General features: G+C 44.0%; 1 protein-coding gene across 3 annotated transcripts in view; it reads left to right on the forward strand.

Moving 5' to 3' along the window:
- Positions 1-18,575, forward strand: part of CDCP1 (CUB domain containing protein 1) — a 41,764-nt gene that overhangs the window by 342 nt on the left and 22,847 nt on the right. The gene's annotated exons all lie outside the window — the stretch shown is intronic.

An 18,575-nucleotide genomic window follows, 5' to 3' on the forward strand; every position in this document is an offset into this window, starting at 1 on the left:
CCCCCCCCCCGGGTGTTAAGGCTTGTCCGAATCGCGGAGGGCGGGTTGGAGAGATAACCGTAGAGCCCCGTGGGTTGCGCGTGGGACTGGGGGTCGTGGGTTCGAACCCAGAGTTGGGCGAAAGAGTCCTGCGTCGCGTGGGGTTGGGCTAGATGCCCATCGAGGTGCCTTCCAGCTCTGCGAGTCTCCGATTCCACAAAGAATGGACGTCGCGCCAGCCAGCGCGCCTTGGCAACTTCCTGGCGTGCGCGGCGCCTTCGCCCCCCGTGAGCGCGGGACCCTGGGAAGTTTGAAAGCGACTTGGTGGGGAGCTCTTTCGTTTCGGAGTTTGTTTTCTTTCTTTCCGTCTAAGGAAAGGGGATCGGGCTGGTTTGGAGATGGCATTGAAGCTTGAAAGGGGTGCGGAGGAAGTGAACGGGCATCTCTACTTATTCGCTCTGCCAAGGAAAACTTTCATGTCTCCTTTTGGTAGCTGGCGCAAACTGCGGAACTCGCTGCCACAAGAGATAGTGACGGCCACCAGCTTGGGTGGTTTTAAAAGAGGAGAAGGCAGATCCGTGGAGGACAGGCTGTATAAGTGGCTGTTAGCCTTGATGACTGTGCTTTTGCCTCCATGGTAGGAGACAGTATGCTTCTGAATACTAGTTGCAGACCAACCATATAGGCTGGTTGGTCACTGTTGGACTGGTTGGTCACTGTGAGTACAGGATGCAGGACTAGATGGGCCCTTGGCCGGATCCTGCAGGGCTGTTCTTAAACTGCATATCCTGAAGCAATTGGTGGCTGCTAGAGCGTTTGTTTGCTTGTTTTAATGAAACACTGCAATATTTTCCCCTTCCACTATCGTTGCTTTTGGTATATCTGTGCTGCTTTGGGCCGACTTATTAGTGCTGAAGACGTGATTATACCACAGTTCATGGCTCAATTGGGTAGATAATGCCAAGGTTTGATCCCCGTATGGGACGGCTGCCTGTTTCTGTATTGCGGGGGGTTGGATTACATGATCCTCAGGATCTCCTCCAACTCTACAATTCGATGATTCTATATATATACTTCCAGTACTATCCCCGCATGTAGCAGCAAAACTGGACGCCTTTATCTGCCCCGCCTGCAGCGAAACATGTCTCTCCCATACCAGTCGCTGTAGCCACCGCAGGCGCCGTAACTCTCCAGTGCAGTGTTTGAAACTTCCATTGTCCTAGGCGCATTTTGCGACAGGGAATTTCATTAGTGCAGGCAGTTTCTGAGCTCTGGGTGCCTAAGATTTCAGATTAAAACTGCAGAGTGGAAGGAAAGAAGGACTTTTTTCTGCCTCCCCACTTCCAGCTACTCTCTGAAGACTGGAGAAGAGACCTTCTTAAGAATAATTAGGGGGGTGGGCAGGGGAAGGACTAGACCATGTGAAAAATGAATTTTAGCTGCAGTTCATTCATTTTCAGCTTTGTATTCTTGTTACAAAAAAAGTGCACCTAGACATTGTTGCGCCCATAACTTAGGTTTAAGGTGCCAGACAGTGCCATTATCTGGAGGTGCATGACTGGGGATTATTACTGTCTTCACACACTAATACCGCATCTTGTAGAATTCTATCAGTTATATTTTATCTGCACAATTGGAATGAATTTCAGGAACCAAAAAGCTTTTTTATGTGCAGAAAAAGAGGTTGGAATAGGCCAATATATATGTGGGCTGTCCCTCGATCAAGTGACTTTTATTCTTTATGTTCTCAAAGCTCTTAATGTAGCTCAAGGTTGTCATCGGAACTAGCCAGATGTTTAACTGATAATCAATCACAGTCAGTCCATCATTTGAAAAATAAGGCTTTTGAGCTGTCTTACGTGGGTGGTGCTGTGGTCTAAACCACTGAGCCTAGGGCTTGCCAATCAGAAGGTCAGCAGTTCGAATTCCCGGCGACAGGGTGAGCTCCCGTTGCTCGGTCCCTGCTCCTGCCAACCTAGCAGTTCGAAAGCACGCCAAAAAGTACAAGTAGATAAATAGGTACCACTCCGGTGGGAAGGTAAACGGCGCTTTCGTGCGCTGCTCTGGTTTTGCCAGAAGCGGTTTAGTCCTGCTGGCCACATGACCTGGAAAAATTGTCTGCGGACAAACGTCGGCTCCCTCGGCCAGTAAAGTGAGATGAGTGCTACAACCCCAGAGTTGTTCGCGACTGGACTTAATTGTCAGGGGTCCTTACCCCAAAATGGCAACTTGACTTAGTTTAAGGAGAGTAATCCCTTTTATGAGAGGGTGGAGCACAGAGTTCTTCTTAGTTTGTGTGGAGTGACTCCATGCTTCGATGTATTTGCATGATGGTTAAAGGTAAAGGTAAAGGGACCCCTGACCATTAGGTCCAGTCATGGCCGACTCTGGGGTTGTGGTGCTCATCTCACTTTATTGGCCAAGGGAGCCGGTCATGTGGCCAGCATGACTAAGCCGCTTCTGGGGAACCAGAGCAGTGCACGGAAACGCCGTTTACCTTCCCACCTATTTATCTACTTGCACTTTGACGTGCTTTTGAACTACTAGGTTGGCAGGAGCAGGGACCGAACAACGGAAGCTCACCCCATTGCATGGATTCGAACCGCCGACCTTCTGATCAGCAAGTCCTAGGCTCTGTGGTTCTGGTGTCAGGATATCATTCTGATGTTATTCTGCTGGCACAGTCATGTTGTGACTGGGAACACTGGTGGTTGACCATACTCTTCCAACAGTTTATCAGAAAGCAGCTTTTTAAGAAGTGTTGCAACACTGACCTAGAAAGTTGTTCGATCCGAACCCAACACTTCTGGTGTCTGTGCAGCAGCTTTGATGCACTCACACTCGATATTTGTGTTGTCAGAGCTTTTTCCCCAAAGCTTTAATTATACACAACTTATGCAAATGTTGCCTTATTTGAGCTAGTTAATGATTTGTGAAGCTGTTCCAGACACCAACGGAAAAGTAGTACGTCCAGTTTTTGTCCCGGCACACTTAAACATAATTTAATTCCCTGCTCCAGAATACAAGTGGTTTTTCCTTCCAAGCTCCTTCTATGTCTTACTTTTTTTTGTTGTAAAAAAGAGCAATCTTCTTACAACATGCAACTGATGTTACTCATTCCACTAGGCCTCCCTGAGACAAGAGAGGCAGGAAATAGCAGTTATTAACTGGCTCCTTCTTAATGCTATATTTGCATCACTGACGGTTCGGATGCTATGCACAAAACATGATTGTTATCCTAAGCATTTCAAAGTCAATTTTATTAGCTTGTTGAGGAAATCCAGATTCTTGGTCCTTTAAGAGAAGTGGAGCTTCAAAAAATCCCCAAAGCCTTTTTACTGATAAGAATGGAATAGGCCCGGTTGGTTTACTGGATTTGGATGTCAACAAATCTAAACAAAGCTACTAAGCTGACCAACAGAAATTCCCTAGAAGTCTTATCTCTGAAGTTCCAATGCATCCTGTCCCTGTACTATAGCTGTAGAATTAGAAACAGGGAGGATGGTATGGGAAGGCTCTGTTCTAGAAAACAAAAAGGTGCGAATGAGTGCTATTATTTTGATCTAGGGATGGGCTGTACTGTAGGAAGATTTGTGGCTTGTAGTCAGGCAACAGCATAGCTGAATGTTGACTAAATATCACCCAGACAGCATTGGAAGATAATTCTGGAATTATTGTGCCTAAAAGAAAAAAAAAATCCCTGAAGGATGTGACTTATCTTGCTGGAAGGTTTTGGATCTTCTCCCTAATGGTGATTAAATAAGAACATGAAATCTTGACTGGCTTACACCAAAGGTTCCACATCCTGCTTCCCATAGCTGCCTCTGGGAATTGCACAAGGAAGAAATGAAGGCTGAAGAAGAAGGAGGAGGAGGAGGAGTTTGGATTTGATATCCTGCTTTAGCACTACCTGGAGTCTCAAAGCGGCTAACATTCTCCTTTCCCTTCCTCCCCCACAACAAACACTCTGTGAAGTGAGTGGGGCTGAGAGACTTCAAAGAAGTGTGACTAGCCCAAGGTCACCCAGCAGCTGCATGTGGAGGAGGAGACTCAAACCCGGTCCCCCAGATTACAAATCTACCGCTCTTAACAACTACAACACACTGGCTCTCAATGTTTCTCTCCCAACAACTGGCATTCAGTGATGTTCTGTTTCCAGACCTGAAGTTTCCACGTAGCCCTCGTGGTTGTATAGCCCCAACAAACAAACCTTCCATGGTTTTTGTCTAGTCCCCCTTTGGTGACCATTGTTGTGCCTTGACTTTAAAGTAAAGGTGAAGAGACCCCTGACCATTAGGCCCAGTCGTGGCCGACTCTGGGGTTGCGGCGCTCCTCTCACTTTATTGGCCGAGGGAGCCGGCATACAGCTTCCAGGTCATCTGGCCAGCATGACTAAGCCGCTTCTGGCAAACCAGAACAGCACACGGAAACGGCGTTTACCTTCCCGCCGGAGCAGTACCTATTTGACGTGCTTTCCAACTGCTAGGTTGGCAGGAGCAAGGACCGAGCAACGGGAGCTCACCCCGTTGCGGGGATTCAAACCGCCGACCTTCTGATCGGCAAGTCCTAGGCTCTGTGGTTTAACCCACAGCACCACCCGCGTCCCGCCTTGACGTTACTGCTAACCAATTTCAGTGGACAACCCCCAAGCTCTAGTATTTTATGACAGGGAGAAAAACCTCTCCACATGCTTTCTCCAAGGCATGCAACATTTTATACACCTCTACCCTGTCACCATTTTTCTCAGCTAATTATCCCCAAATTTCCTCATAGGGATAATTTTAGTTGCCCTTTCTCCCACCTTTTCCATATCCTTTTTGAAATGGGGTGACCAAAACAACCACATGGATTTGGTTTCTATAATGGCATGATGATATTAGCACTTTTATTATTTTTGGGCCCCTTTCTTCTTTTCCCACACAGAATTCATTTTTCTCCACAGCTGCCACACGCAGAGTTGCCATTCTCACACAGGGACCCACCACAGCCCAGTCATTACCAGTTCAGACTCCAGTAGTGTATATGTGAAATTGGGGTTGTTGCTGTTCTTTTGTCCCTATGTGCTTGTGTTGAACTGCATTTACTATTTTAATGCCAGTTCAGCCAGTTTGGAGAGGTCGTTTTGGAGCTCCTTTTAATACCTTGTTTTGTTTACCACCCTGAACAATAAAGTATCATCGCCACACTTGAAATACCTTGAATGAAGGTGCCTCACCCTTTTGATCGCTTTCTTCTGCACCTTTTCCCAGCCCTACAATATCTTTTTTGAAAATTGGAAAACCTGTTGTGGCTTTGCTATTTATTTACAAACTTAGGTCTAAAGAAATACATTATGAATCTCTTGGAGACAGCAGCAACATTTTAGAAAACAGCATTATGCATATATATGGATCCAGATTTGCACAGAGGAAAAAAAGAAGTGTTTCAAAATCCTATTGACCAACCAGGGTGGATAAAAAGCAATGATTTAAAAAAAAAAAATCGGATTATTTTATTTAAATTGGATTTTTAAAATAAAAGGCTTTTGGAAGAAAAATCTTTCTAAAGATAGCTTTCTATTTAAGTTACATTATAGTCCAAAGGCTATTCATCAGGAAATAAGGATTTGTTTTAAGTTTTTCATGTGTGCTAAAACTCAGTCTGTTTTTGTTTTTTTAAAGAATTGTTTAACCACATCAGTTAACAAACATGGATACATATGCTATAATGTTATTGTTTTACTTAAATAAATTGTTTATGATTATTTTTCTCCTTCTGATAAAGTATAGCAGAAAAGTTGTCCAAATACAAACAGTTAACTTATTAAACCTCACAATAATTTCATAATTATCTGTCTATGCATTTCTAATAGTATAACCAAACCAGTACTTTTTGATAGAACTGTAAAAACTACTCTGAAAATTTATTATTCCAAAAATGAAACCTTCATCTGGTTGTAAATATTATGATTATACCAGCAAGAATGAGTCTTTCTGTAGAGAAAAAAATGATTTAAATCAGGTCTTACTGACTAGTGATTTAAATTGATTTGATTTAAATAAAATCCATCCTTCTGCATAGTAGCCACCATTCATGTATTTGTAAACTCAAAGCTAGACTGCTGTAAAGCTCTCTACAGGGGACTGACCTTTATAATGCTTAAGCAACAACAGGAAGTTCAGATCGCTGTGGCCTTACTCCAGATGTTAGATATGTCATTGGTAGTACATCCCTATGGTATCTATTATTCTTGCTCCCTGTTTTTCTATGTGCTTGTTTATATAGCTTGGACCCAACATTTGTTGCCATTCCTAAGACAGGAGAAGAGGTCTCTCTCTTAAGTGTACTTAACTATGTGCCAAGTTAGGGATGAAAAGGTCGGCGTGGAGAGGTGTTCTTGATAATGCCTCTTTAATTGCAGAATATTATATCTAGGAGGCTTCATAAAGTCTGACGGCAAGCGTCTTCTTCCAGACGTGTCATCTTCAACTAGATTTTGATGACTGGTGTGAATGGTAAGATGTACCATGTGCAATTAATAAGGCTTAGTGTATTTTGTTTCAACTAGTTTGTTTTGGTTATCCACTCCAAACATTTGAGATGGGCTGAACTGCAAATCAAATGAATAAAAGCATTCCTTAAACCCTTGCAGAACTGGATAGCCGCTCTGTGCAATTCAGATAACTTCCCTGGACTTACCAGCCAGGTGCTCCAAATCCAAAATCATTGACATCACAAAGCTGGCTCCGAGCAGTTTATGTTTGGTGGAATCATAGATGTGGACTGACCTGGTGATATCTGAAAGTGCCCAGAGTACTTCTTTCCTATGTAGCATATTTCATAGAATCACAGAATTGTGGAGTTGGAAGAGACCCAAGTGTCATCTGGTCCAACCATTAGCTAAAGCTGGAGATGGAGTTTCCACAGAAGTTTCTCTTGTGGCTTTGTCACTTTCCACCTGCTCTTCAGAAGCATGCTGCCTTTGAACGTGAACTGTTTAATAACTAGCACAATGGAGGTGACACCAGAAAAACCGAAACTGCCCTAAGATGTGATTAAGCGTTTCAGGTGACCACCTTTAAGAAGCTCTGCAGAGCTCTTTGGGTAACAGTATATTAGAAATTTTCAGCTCCTTCATTCTTTTTTCCTCAAGAGTTTTAGCAGTGTAGAGGCAGTAATTGCTGTTGAATTGTTGGCTTTTACAATGGGAACATAAGAATCTGCCTTGTAACGAGACCAAGTAGCCCTGCCTTGACTTGCAGCTGCTCTCCAGGGTTTCAGAAAGAGTCTCTCTTAGCCCTTCTTGGAGATGCCAGGGCCTTCCCCCGATTTGCAACTACCTCAATAAATATTTTCCAAGTAAAACTGATGAAACAGAACCTTGGCTATTGGGAATACATGAGATACCGTATTTTTCGCTCCATAAGATGCACTTTTTCCCTCCTAAAAAGTAAGGGAAAATGTGTGTGCATCTTATGGAGAGAATGGCGCTGCGCAGCTCTCCCTCTCTGCGCAGCGCCTCTTCAGCGAAGAGGGAGGAGAAATGGAAGGGGCTCCATTTCTCCTCCCGCTTCGCTGGAGAGGTGCTGCACAGAGAGGGCCAGCTTAACCTCACTGGGTTGTTGTGAGGTTGTTGTGTGATAGCCCTTGTTCCCTGAGCGACTTGACAAACAGACAAGAGAACATTATTCTTGTTTTCCCTCTTCAGTCAGTCTTGGATTCCATCACTGCCCAAACCATGTGCCTCTGTATCTCCAAATGGCCAGATGATCCCATTTTTTTCTGGGGCTTTCTGTGAGAGAATGAAATCCAAGCACTAATGCCTGTTAAAATGCTTCTACTGTTCACTTGCAAAATCAAGCTTTTGAAAAGAGGCTCTACAGAAATAAAAGATTTGGAATATTGTTTTTCTTGTTTTCCTTCTCTAAAAACTATGTGCGTCTTATGGTCGGGTGCGCCTTATACAGTGGAAAATACGGTACTTATATCATAGCACCCAAAATTAACACGGCACACTCCTTTGGGTGTTGTTTACTGAATGCAAAGTCAAACATGTGAAATCGGGTCCTAAAATATTTAGAACATCAGAACATTTTCTGGAAATACAGTGGACACTTGGGTTGCAAACGTGATCTGTGCGGGATGCACGTTTGCAACCTGCAGCTTTCGCAACCCGCAGCTGCGCTTCTGTGCACACGCGGGTTGCGATTTGGCGCTTCTGTGCATGCACGGCCGCCAAAATCCAGAAGTAACCCGTTCTGGTACTTCCGGGTTTCGGCGGTCTGTAACCCGAAAAAATGCAACCTGAAGTATCTGTAACCTGAGGTATGACTGTACATCTGATTCAAAATTGTCTGGAGCACCAGTATTACTAATAAACTGACTGATAACAATTTCCTGGACAAGCCACATCAATGGCTACAACTTGGTGGTAATGGCATTATAATGTTTTATTATGTAGCATTAGTCATCTGCTGATAAATATTCCCAGTATTTTGTTTGAAAGGCTCTACTATTGATCACTAGCCAGGATAGAGTGACATAGAAGCATATTCAAGGTATTCAGGAAGGGACAGGTGTAGCCTTTAGCTCTGTACCCATTTACTTGCGAGGAAACCATACTGAACTCAGCGGGACTTGCTTTTGGGTGGATTTGTATAGGAATACACCATAACTGAAGTATCAAAAGTATGACGTCTTGTTTCTTCGTGTGCAATGCTCCATGTTTCTCCTGCTCCTCACCATCACCCCCCACCCCCGGTCTGAAGAAACAATGGAGTGCCACTCTGGGGGTGAAGTCCAGCCACTGTGTTAGTGTGACAGAAAAGTTTGTTTTGCTGGGCAGGTTGGGTCAACAAGTGTTTTATTTTTCCTTTTTCCCTGTCAGCAAACAGTTAATGAATGGCAGCCTCTGATTGCCCGGGGTTCCAGGAGAGGGAGTTGAAAAGGAGAGGATTTGGAGAGACAGTTGAGGAGATAGGGAGAGAGAGAGGAGAGAGAGTTGGTTCTAGGTAGAAGCATCCACTCTGAGGAATATATCACAAGCTAGAGAAAGGAGACTGAGCCTAGTGTGAAGGACAGTGTGTGGTGTCCTGTGAGAGTAATAAGCCAGGAATTAACTGGGAAGCTGAGGTTGAGATGGGAGAAGTAGAAGCTGTAAAGAGACAGTCTACTTAGGACTCATTCCAGTCAGGAGGGGAGAGATTCTTCTACAAAAAGTGAAGACTCCCAAACCAGTTAAGAGGGGTGTGGAGATCCCTTGGGTCTGTTACTTGGAGTACCTCAGGAGTCGGGTTGCCAAAGGGGTGTGTAACTGACAGAAAATACCACTTTGTTTAAGAACCAAAGTATCAGGCGGCAACAGCTGTGCAACAACTGAGAAAGAATTGTGAAATGACTGGAAATAAGCTGAGCATTTACCGTCGAGTCTAAAAACCTGTAACATCTACCTGAAGCGAAGTAGCTGAACATAAACAACTGAAGTTTAAAAGAAGCTGTGCTTGAAGTCCATAACATCAGTTAGATTTAGTACAAATATTATTAAGTGAACAGCTACCTGAAATAACATTATAATCTGAAGTATTCTATGTTTTACCCACTTTGTGTCATAAACTTCCTTTAATAAAATCTTTCTTGTTTATTTGATCAAACCCTGCCTGAGACTCCAAATCCTTAAGTTTTCCCTCACACCCGTCCCCCACAAGATAGTCTGTGGGAATTTGTGGAAGTGGTGTTCCGTGAGGGGGGTGCCCTATATTTAAGTGAGGGCTGGCCCAGCGCCATCAGGGGGAAAGTGCCGTTGTGCCATTGCAGTTAGCAGCACCAAAGTGACCTCCATGGGGCACAAGCCTGAGGAGCATATATGGAGGTCCTGGGCTGCCTAGAAGACAAGATTCCCCTCTTGGCCTGACGTCACATTTGGCACCAGCTTGGCTGAAGAAGTTGCCAGAAGGAAGTGTCCAAGGCACCATCCAACCATCTTAGGGACTCCACTCTGCATGTGTTTAATCTTTAGCCCTTTCTTCTCCCACAGATAGCCTGCAAGGCTGCTGAGGTTTAAGATCAGAGTGATTTCAGAGGCACCATTTACCCGTGTGGTCTTGCCTTGCCGATATCCAGGCACTAAAATCAGGCCTGTTCACTGGTACTGTGGGGTCTCAGGAAGAGCCACAGAGGCCTGTTCTTGTCCTGTTTCTTTTTTGGGGTTAGCCTAACTGATGCCATTTTGCTTCTGTAGAAAACTGCCTGCTTTAGAATTTAGGAGGGTGAGCCACAAATATTGTGAAGACCAGATAACGTTGCTAGGCGATTTTCAGGAAAACCTCCCACTGCCAGGCAATTCTCCCCTTCAAGGTCTCCAGGCAGGGTGTCCTGTTTAGATCAGCGCAAGGAACCTCAGAAGAGGGAAAGGGAGGGGGGATACCTCTAAAAAGTATGAATAAAGGCTATTTGGGGCGGCTTCACCATCACACTGGTGAGTGTGGCTTGCCCGCTTTGTTTTACTCAGCTGAATAAAGGAGCGATTCTGGGAATCTCCTCTGCCTTTGGCATTTATTGGCTTTTCAGTGACCGAGGCGGCTTGGGCCCGATTAGCGGACCCCAACAGTACCATGGACCTTACAGGAAGACCATGGGAAGAATTCACAGGAAAGTGCCTCCCTCAGCACTCTTGTAAGGCCTAAAGGGCACCTAAGCAATCTGGTCCAAGGTACACAATCTGGGAGAAAAGCATGCTTAGTTAGTCCCTTTGAAAGACAGGCTTAGCTTTGTAGCTCAATGTTTGCAGAAGCTTCATTTACCAGAGTAAACATGCGTCTTTGGACTGACTGGTTCTGCGTCCAGCTGACAACTTCCTTGTTCTTTTGTCGTGCCCTCGCTTCTGAGTGTTACGTGCTGGGTGTTGCGCAGCACCGAGCTGTGCCTCGCGGAAAATATTGGAATGGTGTGTGTGTGTGTGTCTCTGTGGTCTGAGTTTTTCATGTCTGTTATCTTGCCTCACTCTCTTGCCCTTGTTTCACTTCTCATTTCAGCCCGAGGTGTGCCTATATCTCTTTGGGACAAGTTAGACACGGTGTTAATTGTATCTTTGCATCTAGCCTGCTGATTTTTCAAAATGCAAATTGCACCAGCAGGTGTGGTTGGAAGGGTGAGAGCAGAGAGAGGGAATTTAATCCTTACTCTCCCCTACTGTGGTCTGCAGGAAAATCCGTCTTGGGAAGGTGCTATTTGCCTTAAGGGAAAATGTCTCTTTGTGGCAAATTCTCCCCCCCCCCCCAATCAAAGGCAAATACCAGGTTCAGAAGAAGGATTTCTCCCAGGAGCACAGCAGGGAAGGGCAATTGTTTTGAAACAGAGTATTTGTAAGCTTTGTGTATTTTACAGATTTGTAAGTCACTTTGGGGGGGGGGGGGCGCGCGCTGTGGGTTAAACCAGAGAGCCTAGGACTTGCTGATCTCAGCGGTTCAAATCCCCATGACAGGGTGAGCTCCTGTTGCTCGGCCCCTGCTCCTGCCAACCTAGCAGTTCGAAAGCACGTCAAAGTGCAAGTAGATAAATAGGTACCACTCCGGCGGGAAGGTAAATGGTGTTTCCGTGCGTTGCTCTGGTTCGCTAGAAGGGGATTAGTCATGCTGGCCTCATGACCCGGAAGCTGTACGCCGGCTCCCTCGGGCAATAAAGAGAGATAAGCGCCTCAACCCCAGAGTCGGCCATGACTGGACCTAATGGTCAGGGGTCCCTTTACATTTACCTTTAAGTCACTTTGAGACAGTTCTTGCACGAGAAGCAATTTATTAAAAAAGGTAGTATTAATAATAATTAAATCCCCTTCCCGTGCCTGCTCTGATTCCAACACACACATGTCCTAAATGCACAGGCAATACATTTTGAAAAACCTGCACTTAGCTGCAAAGACGTAGTTTGTCCCTTTTAATGCTGATTTGTGCAAACTTTCTGTTTGCGGTGGTTTCCTTGTCACAACCCTCCCTCCCATCCAAGTATCTCTATTCTTGCTGGCCTGGAGATTCTGAGCTGCTGGGAATTAGGACACACGTGTTCTCATGAAGTTCTCCAGACAAGGAGATAGGGAATGTAGAGGAAAGAGTGTTGTTAGTTGCTACGTTTATGTCTATATAATTCCTCCTACTACTTAACTCCTCCTCCATGTTCATTAATTCTCAGATGGCTTGGGGCTTTTTAGCCCTTTCTGACTGTCATGAGCACTACTGAGTGCTATAAATTCTGCAATGTAGACAGCAGCCAATGGGGTTCAGATTTGGTCAACAGGCTGCCTGTTACTTCTTAGTACCTACTGCTTCCATCATTGAAGACCGGCTACAATTTGTAGCCCTTATTGGCAATTTGTGTATCCTTCTCAGACACAGGCCTCCGGACTAGTCCTATCTGTACGAGGCTCATACCGGAATGATAATTCGAGAGCATTTGCAGTTGTTCTGAAAATCTGCTACATATCCCCAAATAAGAGTTCCTCTGTTGTGTTGAATGCTGAATTAAAATGAGGTTTTTTTTAATACTACCGTATTTTTCGCTCTATAGGACGCACTTTCCCCCCTCCAAAAATTAAGGGGAAATGTGTGTGTGTCCTATAGAGCGAATGCAGACTGTGTGGCTAAGCCCAAAGCCAGAACAGGGAGACGGAGTGCTGCGGAGCCCTCCGTCTCGCTGTTGTAGCTTGGGGATGGCTGTTCTAGCTTGGGGATGGCGCAAAGCCTCTGCAGGGCAGCGGGGTGCTTTCACCCCGCTGCCCTGCAGAGGCAAAAAAGGCTGTTCCCAAGCCAGAACAGCGAAATGGAGGGCTCCGTAGTTCATGAAGACCAAATCTCATTAGCGAGTGTGCACACACACAAGATTTCACAATATTCTTCCCACATTTGGTATTGTGGAATAAACTGTGAAAGTGATTTTGGAGTGTGGCAACCACTTCCTTTGCATTTGAAAGAAGAGCTAGACTTATTTCCAAGAACAGGTCATTAATTCGCCTGCCTCCCTCTCATGTTTAGCAGAGTTTACACATCCACTGTTTTTGCTGGGCTTAATGTTATACTGATACTCCAAAACTGGGGTGCACGTTTTAAGATTATCGGCTATTCACGTTACTCTCTTCCATTACTTTAATACTTGGCAGTAGTGGTAGAGCTTGTTTTACAAAAGTCGTGTTGTATCGCCTTGATCTCTCAATGTAAAAGCAAATTTAAAAATCTCTATATAAAATGGATGGACACTGGAGGCAGGGGTTAGGTGGAAGGTGACCTCTACCCCTAAATCCTGTGGATCCAAAAAGTCCAGCCATCCAAAAGCTTCTCCTGAAGGTTAGAGGGCTTTCTCCTAAATTGGGTGAGCTCTTGTGTGAAATATGGAGGAAATATGGAGAGAAATATCTCTCAAAATCAGGCAAAGGCACATCATGTGCAGAACTTCAGTGAATATTGACTATATTGATTTTCCCAATTTTCATAATTTCATGGTTGGAGTGCCTGATTGTACAGTGGTACCTTGGTTCTCAAACTTAATTCATTCCAGAACTCTGTTCCAAAACCAAAGCGTTCCAAAACCAAGGTACGCTTTCCTATAGAAAGTAATGCAAAATGGATTAATCTGTTCCAGACTTTTAAAAACAACCCCTAAAACAGCAATTCAACATGAATTTTACTATCTAGCGAGACCATTGATCCATAAAATGAAAGCAATAATCAATGTATTGTACTATAAAATAAATAAGACAGTACGGTAGATGCTAAAAATTAAAATTATTATTTTTCCTTACCTGCACTGATGATAGTCATTGTTTGGATGGGGGGCTTTTATCCATTTCCGCAGTCACACAATCAATCAATCAATCAATCAATCAGTAGCTGAAATGGGTTCCACACAGTCACAAAAACAAATTAACCAAAAAGCCTCAAAAACAAAAACGCGAAATAAATAGCAAAAACAAAAGAGCCAAACTTAATCTGTTCTGGAAGTCCATTTGACTTCCGAAATGTTCGAAAACCAAGACACAGCTTCTGATTGGTGCAGGCGCCCCGGAAACAATAGCCAACAGCCACAACGGGTGTTCGGCTTCCAAAAAACGTTCGAAAACCGGAACACTTCCTTCTGGGTTTTCGGCGTTTGAGAACCAGGGTGCCACTGTACTAAAAATAGATTTTATGCAGCAGCCAGTTACCACCAGTATTCCCTTTTTATGGACCCAAGAGAAGACAGACACGAAATGCCTCTTTTGATGCTTTATTCACTCATATATTGATTATGATTCTACAATGCACTGCAGCTCTTATAAGCAATACTTCACATCAGTGCACACATCCCATTCTAATAATTAATGCCTTGGGCAAAGAGTTGATGTAATTTTTGAACGCAAGATATATCCTACTAATTGGTTGGTCAGGCCAATTAGTAAGGTAGAATCTTGCGAAGCCAGAAGTTATTGTGGCCAGTTTAAATGTAGTCCCTGTTCAAGTGTGTGCGTGTGTTTAACACTGGACTTCTTATATGATTTTTCTCAAAATTTGTCGCCTGGGTGGGTCCTCCCTTATATATACTAGGCATGGGTAGGCAAACTAAGGCCTGGGGGCCGGATCCGGCCCAATCGCCTTCTAAATCTGGCCTGTGGACGGTCAGGAATCAGCATTTTTTTACATTAGCAGAATGTGTCATTTTATTTAAAATGCATCTCTGGGTTATTTGTGGGGCATAGGAATTCGTTCACCCCCCCCATATAGTCTGGCCCCCAACAAGGTCTGAGGGACAGTGAGCCGGCCCCCTGCTGAAAAAGTTTGCTGACCCCTGTAGTAGAGACCCAAGAGACCCTTTGCTCTCGGAAGCAAGCAGGTTACAATCATAGCTTCATAACACAGAGAGTGGCTCTCTTCTCTGGCTGGGAAAAAAAATCATTAAAAAGGAGTTAAGATAAAATCGCTATAAGATATTTTGCAGATTTGGAGGTTTAATCTGAAATTGAGCTAGATTTAAGCTTTCTGCTTGCCTCTGGTACCTTATTTCTCTCACATCATGGATGTGGTATATGGATATGATGGGTATATGTTCTGTATTATTTTATTAATACTGTGGCTAGAATATATCAGGGGGTTGGACTAGATGACCCTTGGGTCCCTTCCAGCTCCCTTCTTTGATTCCAATGAATTTATGAAAAACTTCAAAGGAACCTTATATATACCTTGTGGCATGTTAGAGGCTTGTGATCAACTTGTGCCTGCCTAGTAAGCCATGTCTTCCTTCATAACTGAACTGTTGTGCTGTTTTTGCTGTATTGTTTGTTTGCTTTCTCCATATCATTTCATCACAAGTCATTAACATGCCTGCTATTTCTACTGTCTCTTTTTAACACTTGCAGTCAGCCTATTAATTCGACCATCAGCTGTTCAAAATGTTACGATTTAGCTTTTGCATCATTTAAGTTCCCCTCTTGTATATTAATATAATTCTCTATTCCGTTAAGCTATCTACGTTTCTGTCGCGTATTAAAGCTCTTTCCCATAGCTGGTTTTCTTATCCAGTATTATTTATTCAGAGGCTCTATCAAAGAGCATATTTCTGGAGTTCTTTCTTTCAAGTTTTGGCCAAAGGTATAAGCCTGGGAGAAACTCCTTTGTTTTTAATGTACTATTGCTGCTCTGGGTTGGCAATATAGTTGTTGTATGTTACTGCTTTTGTGATACTTTGCTAGTTGAATATTGCTGTTGGAACTGTTTTATTCATTGGTTTGCGATTATGGATTTAGTATGGTATTGAACTATTTATTTTTTGCGTGTGTTTATACAGCTTGTCTGTTGATTCGTGTTTTATTTATTGTCAGCCGCTTTGGGCTTCTTTTCAGAAGGAAAAACAAGGTACAAATATGAATTGAAGCAGGAGAAATGACGTGAAATTCTGCTTTTTAAAACAAAATTTACATATGGTGCGGGTAGAGAGAAAATGTTCTCTTTAATTCCTCCAAGCTGTTTGGCAGTAGCACCCGGGCAGACAAAACAATTCTTTACACAGCACATTGTGAACTTACAAAATATGTTACCTGAAAATTCAGTGATGACTCTCTTTCCTCTGCCATTCCTCTAATTAAATTCACATCCTCCAGCATCTTCTTAAAAACCGTATCGGTTGCATGAGTCTCCTGTGTAATGTCTAAATTTGTTTGGCCCATTCACTACAAGGAATATTAAATAAGATAATTCTCACGGTACTTAATAGCCTCTGCAAATAGCTCCAGTTTGAAGGCAATCTTTAAATTTCCTTGCATGTGATGTTAGCAACAGCCTGGAAGTAATTCATAGTGAGAACACGGAATATGATAAGAAAGAAAGGAGACTGGCTGAGCAAAGCCTATTAAGGCAAGAACTGCCTGAATCTGGGCAAGGGGGGGGGGCGTCTTAAATCAAAAGCAACCGCGTCTGTCAACACCAGTTATTGCTAATACAGGCCCGAACAAGAAGTAATGAACTCGCTGTTGCAGCAAGTTGAAATGAGTTGGGAATCTTGTACGGGGAATGATGAAGAATAAAATGAGCATCTCTGCCTAGAACCAGAATGCTTCTTGGCCATCCCTAAGGAGATGTGAATAAGTGGGTATGAGCCCTTCCCTGTTCCACATTTGAAGCACATAAGCATCCCTCAAGGAATCCTTGGAACTGTGGTTTGTTAAGGGTGCTGGGGACTGTAGCCCCGGGGAGAAGGCTGATAGCCGAAGAATGGATGCTTTTGAATTATGGTGCTGGAGAAGACTCTTGAGAGTGCAAGACTGCAAGAAGATCAAACCTCTCCATTCTTAAGGAAATCAGCCCTGAGTGATCACTGGAAGGACAGATCCTGAAGCTGAGGCTCCAATACTTTGGCCACCTCATGAGAAGAGGAGACTCCCTGGAAAAGACCCTGATGTTGGGAAAAATGGAGGGCACAATAAGAAGGGGATGAAAGAGGACGAGATGGTTGGACAGTGTTCTCGAAGCTACAAACATGAGTCTGACCAAACTGCGGGAGGTAGTGGAGGACAGAGGTGCCTGGCGTGCTCTAGTCCATGGGGTCACGAAGAGTCGGACACAACTAAACGACTAAACAACAACAACAAACATCCCTCAAGGAATCCTTGGAACTGTGGTTTGTTAAGGGTGCTGGGGACTGTAGCCCCGGGGAGGGTAAACCACAGAGGTTGAATCCTGACAAGTACAGTGGTACCTCGGGTTAAGTACTTAATTCGTTCTAGAGGTCCGTTCTTAACCTGAAACTGTTCTTAACCTGAAGCACCACTTTAGCTAATGGGGCCTCCTGCTGCTGCAGTGCCGCCGGAGCACAATTTCTGTTCTCATCCTGAAGCAAAGTTCTTAACCCGAGGTACTATTTCTGGGTCAGCGGAGTCTGTAACCTGAAGCGTATGTAACCTGAAGTGTATGTAACCTGAGGTACCACTGTATTGTACTCCCACTTGGACTACTGCAATGCGCTCTATGTGGAGCTACCTTTGAAGGTGACACAGAAACTGCAGTTAATCCAGAATGTGGCAGCTAGACGGAGTGGCTGCCGAGACCACATAACTCCGGTCCTGAAAGACCTACATCGGCTCCCAGTACGTTTCTGAGCACAATTCAAAGTGTTGGTGCTGACCTTTCAAGCCCTGAACAGCCTCAGCCAGGTATACCTGAAGGAGCGTCTCCATCCCTATTGTTCAGTCCGCACACTGAGGTCCAGCTCCAAGGGCCTTCTGGCGGTTCCCTCACTGGGAGAAGTGAAGCTACAGGGAACCAGGCAGGGGGCCTTCTCGGTAGTGGCACCCACCCTGCAAAATGCCCTCTCATCAGAGGTGAAGGAAATAAACAACTATCTGACTTTTAGAAGACATCTGAAGGCAGCCCTTTTTAGGGAAATTTTTAATGTTTGATGTTTTATTGCATTATAATCATTAATAATAATAATATTCTGTTGGGAGCCACCTACAGTGGCTGGGCAAACCCAGCCAGATGGGCGGGGTATATATAATAAAATTAATATGATTATTATTCCCAGCATTCTTTGGGGGAGGTGATGTGCTTTCAGTGAACGATGTGCACTCAGCCTACATCGTGTGTGTGTACCTCGACAGAGCAAGAAAGCACAGTGGGAGTTGGGAGATTTTAGCTTGCCCTGCTTCACTTCATCGTCCGATGTGTCATCCTGCTAAGACGAGGTTTTTACACGCAAAGAATTCCCCTCCTTATGAGCAAGTTTTTCATTTCTTGTAATCCTAACAAGGATACATGCAGAGAGACGCATAGGCTTAAGAAAGGGAAAAAGCAAGACATGAATCATTCCTATCACCGTGCTTGCGAACGGCACTGATAAATGAAATGTTATATATATATTTCTTTCGCCATATCCTTCCTAAGCCATTTGACCCTCCTGAATGTTGAGTAAGTAATTATCTTTGCTTATGCAATGGGCCATAATGTTTAGTGAGCGGAGATCTTTGCTTACAGTTTTCAACTGTGTTTGCCTTACTTTGGGTAGCTCTTTTGGCTTTTAAAGAGGTTTTGCTCATGCGACAGTAGAACTTTTTATTCCTTTTGCCTAAACAAAAAGCAATTGCTTACTGTGCTATTTCCTGACAGAAT

The sequence above is a fragment of the Podarcis muralis genome, chromosome 12 (assembly GCF_964188315.1).
Source record: "Podarcis muralis chromosome 12, rPodMur119.hap1.1, whole genome shotgun sequence".
NCBI lineage: Eukaryota > Metazoa > Chordata > Lepidosauria > Squamata > Lacertidae > Podarcis > Podarcis muralis.